This window comes from Borostomias antarcticus (assembly GCF_949987555.1).
Source record: "Borostomias antarcticus genome assembly, chromosome: 37".
Classification (NCBI taxonomy): domain Eukaryota; kingdom Metazoa; phylum Chordata; class Actinopteri; order Stomiiformes; family Stomiidae; genus Borostomias; species Borostomias antarcticus.
Window position 1 is genome coordinate 189,140 of NC_140270.1, and position 5,852 is coordinate 194,991.

The following is a 5,852-nucleotide window of genomic DNA, read 5'->3' on the forward strand; positions in this document are numbered from 1 at the left end:
GGGGAGGGGGGGGGGGGGTGACAAGTCGGGAGGAAGGCGCCACCGACTTCCCCCCCCTCCCCCTCGCTCGTTGGTCAGTGCTGGGGTCCGAGCCGTCCCCAAGCGAGAGCAGAGACGATCGGTTAGAAGAAGGGTGTCAGGCCGCGCCCCCCTGGTAGAAGGACGATTCACGAAGCTGAAACGAACGGCTTTCACAGTCTTTTCATTAAGTTGGTCGATCCGGGTTGGAGATTCCATCCATAGCTACGGGGAGCCATGCTGAATGACCACAAGTAATCGTTAATTATGCCAAGAATTGTGTTTTTTTGTTTTTTATTCCATGTAAAATGCTTCCCAACGACAAACCAAGCCCTTAATATCAGCCCCAGAGTCCACCCTAACTCTCTCTTAGCACCGCGTTCAACTCCAAAAACGGTTAGCAGGAAGAAAAAAAACACTCACAAATGAGTTACGTAACATGCGTAGGATGGTTTCAACACACATCAGTTGTTTCCAGCTGAGGGGTGGAGCTCAGGTCGTATCTGATCCTGTACAATCCCACAGGGTGTCATGCATTTGGGCCTAAAGAACTCACGGAGAATCAGCACCATGGACAGCGTGCGCTCGAGCGCTCTGTCTGTGGCGAGATGGGTGCGCCTCGCGACCTGATAGTTATGAGTTTCACTCTCCGGGCGGTTTAGATAAGGGGTTGGGGGATTAGGGTCATCTTATTCTGCATCGGCGTCTATAAAGGTGAGCTCTTACCACCGCCATTTGTACGTCAGAAATGAGGCAGGAACAAACGGATCCTGTCGCAATGGTCTCGCGAGTGAAGGACACAGTAGCCTGGACTATGAACACGGTTTCTGGACTGAACGCTGACTCGACACTCCTCCACTACGTGCGGTCTTCAGCCGAACTCGTGTTACCGGGGGCTCGAGCAAGATCCCGCCACAACCCGCTACGTTCTAGAGCTAAATGAAAGTTCTGTCAAGTGGTGGTTGATGTCTTTGTTGGCGGGAAGAGGTTTGAAAATCGGTAGTGAGACACAAAAGGTGACTGGCAATAATTTAAATGAATACATTTGAGATTTATTGAACAAAACTATTTCTTTAGATCAAAACGGAGCTGCCTAAGCATTCAGAAGCAAATGAGCAAACGTTCCGTGGAATACACGTTCCAACATTCTTTAGAATTGTATTAAAGGTTCTACTTAATGCGTTCTAAATTCCATAGATTCCTAACAGCCTAGTTCCTCCCTCGTGCTGTATCTATTTCTGTCTACGGACCGCTATTTATTCCCTCCCGGTGTCGGGCCTCTCTCCGGCGTGTCGCGGCCCCGGGGCGGCCCCTGGCGCGGCAGGTTAATGAGGCTGTCTACCGGCGAGGCGGCGCGCGGTGAAATGAGACGCCGGGCGCGTGCGCGGTAACGCAACCCTGCGGTCAAACTCACGCGCGGCTATTATGATGAAGTTATTCCCCACTGAGCAAAGACACGTCTAAAAGACGTCTTTTAGATGTGTTTTTTGACTTTTTCAGACGTGCAAAGACATCCAATTAGGAGCCAGAATGAATGTTTTTTTTTTTACGTTCAGATATTGAACCCGTTCTGCACGTCCACAGACGTCTTAGAGGGGTCCAAGCCAGACGTTTGAATATTGAGGGGTCCAGCAGACGTACAAATGGGGTTCTGGACCGACGGACGTTATTTAGACATGATCTGAACGTCTCCCTGACGTTGCGTGTTTGCTGGACGCAGCTGATATGAATGACAGGTGTTGAGCCGAATTCCGATTCCCACGCAGAATCTGACTCCCCTTCGCTATCTTTGAGTTTTGAGTATCGTTTGACTGCTGAAACCATTAAAACTACAGTTGATACAGTTGAAGTATTAAGTTTTCGTCTGGGATTTATCCTTTTTTTATCTACTAACTCAGTAGGCCATCCAGTGACCTAAAGATGCAGACTTACCACAATAAATGTGAGGATGCGAGGATAAATAATATAATACATGAATAAAGGCCTAATACTTGTAAACTACTATGTAAGTTCCTACTCAAAGTGCTCTCGTAGTTTATAATGGATGTTATAGCAGTAGCTATCCATAGGTTCACATTGCGATGTGGTCACCTTAAAACCTAAAATAGCCTCGCTTTTGTGACAAGTTGCTCCTGTTGTGATGTTATGGTCTTTGTCGAGTGGAATAAACGGTATAAACGGTAGTTTTGTGAGAAAAGGAGCTCAGATCGAAGTAAACGCGAAGGGGAGTGGGCTTCGGTCAACACCTGTGCAAAGGGGCGGTATCTATGGAAACACCGGGACTCTGTTCCAATTCTTCACAATCCATCCACCCTTAACCTTGAGGAGAAATGACCATTCACTCATAACCTTGACGAGAAATGACCATTCACTCATAACCTTGAGGAGAAATGACCATTCACTCATAACCTTGAGGAGAAATGACCATTCACTCATAACCTTGAGGAGAAATGACCATTCACCCTTAACCTTGAGGAGAAATGACCATTCACTCATAACCTTGAGGAGAAATGACCATTCACTCATAACCTTGAGGAGAAATGACCATTCACCCATAACCTTGAGGAGAAATGACCATTCACTCATAACCTTGAGGAGAAATGACCATTCACTCATAACCTTGAGGAGAAAAGACCATTCACTCATAACCTTGAGGAGAAATGGTCATTCACTCATAACCTTGAGGAGAAATGACCATTCACTCATAACCTTGAGGAGAAATGACCATTCACTCATAACCTTGAGGAGAAATGGCCGTTTGGGAGTGTTTTCTTGAGCAGCCTTCTAGGTGAACAATGAAATGTATTTTTCTAACTTCGATTCTCCAACTGTATAATTGGAAACCGTCGTTGTTGTCAAACTGTTGGTGCCGTTTAATGGATTGACCTATCAGATATGAGCTGGTCGATGATTGACCTATCAGATATGAGCTGGTCGATGATTGACCTATCAGATATGAGCTGGTCGATGATTGGCCTATCAGATATGAGCTGGTCGATGATGGACCTATCAGATATGAGCTGGTCGATGATTGCAGCCATGAGTGAGGTTTCAATTTGTCAACATCTCAACCGCCACTATACGAAATTAAACGGTACAATTTAGCGTAATATCACTGGCTATTGCTCTCAAAACAAGGGTTCCAAATGTTCCAAATGCTTTTACCAAAAACAGAACAAAAAACAACTAGAAGACTACAGAAAAACACTGGACCCAAGCGTCAAAATGGCGCACATGAGATGCAGTTCTCTGCATGGTGTTGATGAAGGTTTTCTTTTTTACGCAACACCCCTCCTACTCGTTCAAATGCAGACTTTCTAAATGTTATTTCTGGCCTTACACTACTGAAACATCCCACTTTATAATAATAATAATGTCTACTGTGTTGCCGTGTACAGTTCAATGTGAAAACTCTACAATAGAAAGAGAGAGAAAGAGAGGGGGAGCGGGTACACAAATCGATTGTACAAAAGAAAAAGAAAAAATCAATATCTCACCGCTCCCGGCACTCAAATGATAGACCACCTAACATAGTAAAACGACAAATATCTGGCTTTTCCGGTTTTATCCCTACAAAAGAACTAGCTGAGTAAACTCAAGAGAAGCTTTTCCTCTCTCTTTCTACCGCGTCGCTCTGCGGCGGAACGCGCGCCATGGCGCACCTGCCGCGCGCCCACGCCGTCGAAGGGTGAAAGCGCGCAGCCCACGCCTACGCGCGCGCAGTAGCCTACGCGGTGACGCACTGTATAAACGGTTGTCATTACGTGGAACCGCCCGGAAAGCACAGCTGTGCAGCTCTTGGAACTAAAAACTATACTCAAAACAACAAACTATAACAACACTAACAGCTACAACCATATACTAATAGTTCACGCCGACCTCCTCGTTCTTACAGTTGGCCAATTCGGTCGGTATTGAAGTTTTTTCTGATCCTGTCCTTTCCGGCGTATCCGTTTGGTGACCGCCCGCTGTTGAAGTCTCATCTGTGAATATACCACTCAGCCGTGCGAGCGGACAAGGGCGGATGGCCGGGGAGAACGGCCTCTGAGGCCCAGTCTGCTCCGGGGCTCCTGCCTGTGTGTGTGTCGCCAATATTGTAACAATGTAAAACTCAACTAAACTGATGGAACAACGCAGACTCACTGTAACCAAGCTCCTGGGTGTGTGTGTGTGTGTGTGTGTGGGGGGGGGGGGGGGCGTTTGATTAAGGTGGCCCTGTAAGACGACACCGATGGGGGGGCAGCCCCAGAAGAGCAAGACCCTGAGGTGTAAATCAAACGCACTCTCAATACTCTCCCGTGTTCTGAGCTGGGGATTGGACCCGGGTCTTTGTAGCAGAGGTGGTTGGAACCCTGCGCCCGTGACTGACACCCCCTCAAACATCACCTCGGAGAACTCGGGGTTCGAGGATCCTCTGTGGGCTCAGCAGTAGATATTTGGGATTTTCAGGAAGATGGTGGCAGGGTAGTTGTCTCCTGACCTCTAGACCCTGTGAGAGCCCCCCCCCTCGGTGGCCTCCTGACCTCTAGACCCTCTGAGAGCCCCCCCCCCCCCCAACCCCCCCCCCCCCCCCTCGGTTGTCTCCTTGGTCCGGTCTGTAACGGCGTTGGTGAAATGAGAGGTTTTCTTAATATGCAACGCTCTCTAGAATCAGTCTATTTTTGTATATCGTTCATCAGGGCATGACTTTTGACATGGTCGCTACTGTGAGGGTGTTCACGTGTGTTTGTTTGTGAGTGTGTGTGTGTGTGTGTATCAACAATGTGTGTGTGTGCGCGTCCACGTTCTTCCTATCTACCATGGTCAAACGTTTCTTGAAACAAAATGTGTCGGATATGCTAAGAAAAAAAAAAGTGCCATATTTTCTTACTTACTTGTGTCTTATTTGATTTATGTATGAGAAAACCCTCATCCAATCAGAGCTCTGATGACAAAAACAACTACTACCATTAAGACCAGCTATTGGATGAAAAGCAGGATGTATCACTAGGGCCTCGTCATTCCCGCCAATGTTATTGGTCCACAGCCTAACAACACACAAAGGGACAACCAATCAAAAGTGTTGATACTGTGCCAGTAGAAGGCTGGCCTCCAGACCGCCTATCACCTGACTTGGCAGTGCTCAGTGGCTGTAGAGACTGATCCAGGATCAGATTCCATTAACTCTCAACTGCTACATATCAGCAGGGGCTGAGACTACAAACTGACCTGGAATCAGGTTTTAGAGGTCACACTGACCTTGCTGCTGTAGACAGCAGCCAACCAGGGAACTAGAGAGAGAGAGAGAGAGAGAGAGAGAGAGAGAGACAGAAAAGAAAAGAAAGGATAGATAAAGAGGAGAGCAGCTTTTCAATGTCATGTGATCCGGTTTTAGATGACGTCTCCATTGTGTCTGCGGTTCCAAAAAAAGGACCTGCTAGTCGTTTCAAAGACAGCTTCCCTTCTTCTCTCTCTCTCTCTCTCTGTCTCTCTCTCTCTGTCTCTCTCTCTCACACGCTCCCTCTCTCTCTCTCTATCTCTCTCTCCCTCTCTCTCTCTCTGTCTCTCTCTCTCTGTCTCTCTCTCTCTGTCTCTCTCTCTCTCTCTCTCTCTCTGTCTCTCTCTCTCTCTCTCTCTCTCTCTCCCTCCTGGGTCAGTCCTGATCCGGCTGAGCTGATCCCTCCTCCTCTATAAATAGAGATTCTGACGGGAAGAGGGAGAAAAAAGAGGAGAGAAACGGAGAGATAAGAAAAAAGACAGGCTCCCCCCCCCCCTCCGACCTCTCTACTCTCTCCCTCCCTCCCCCCTCTCCCCCTCCGATCTCTCTCTACTCTCTCCCTCCCTCCCCCCTCTCC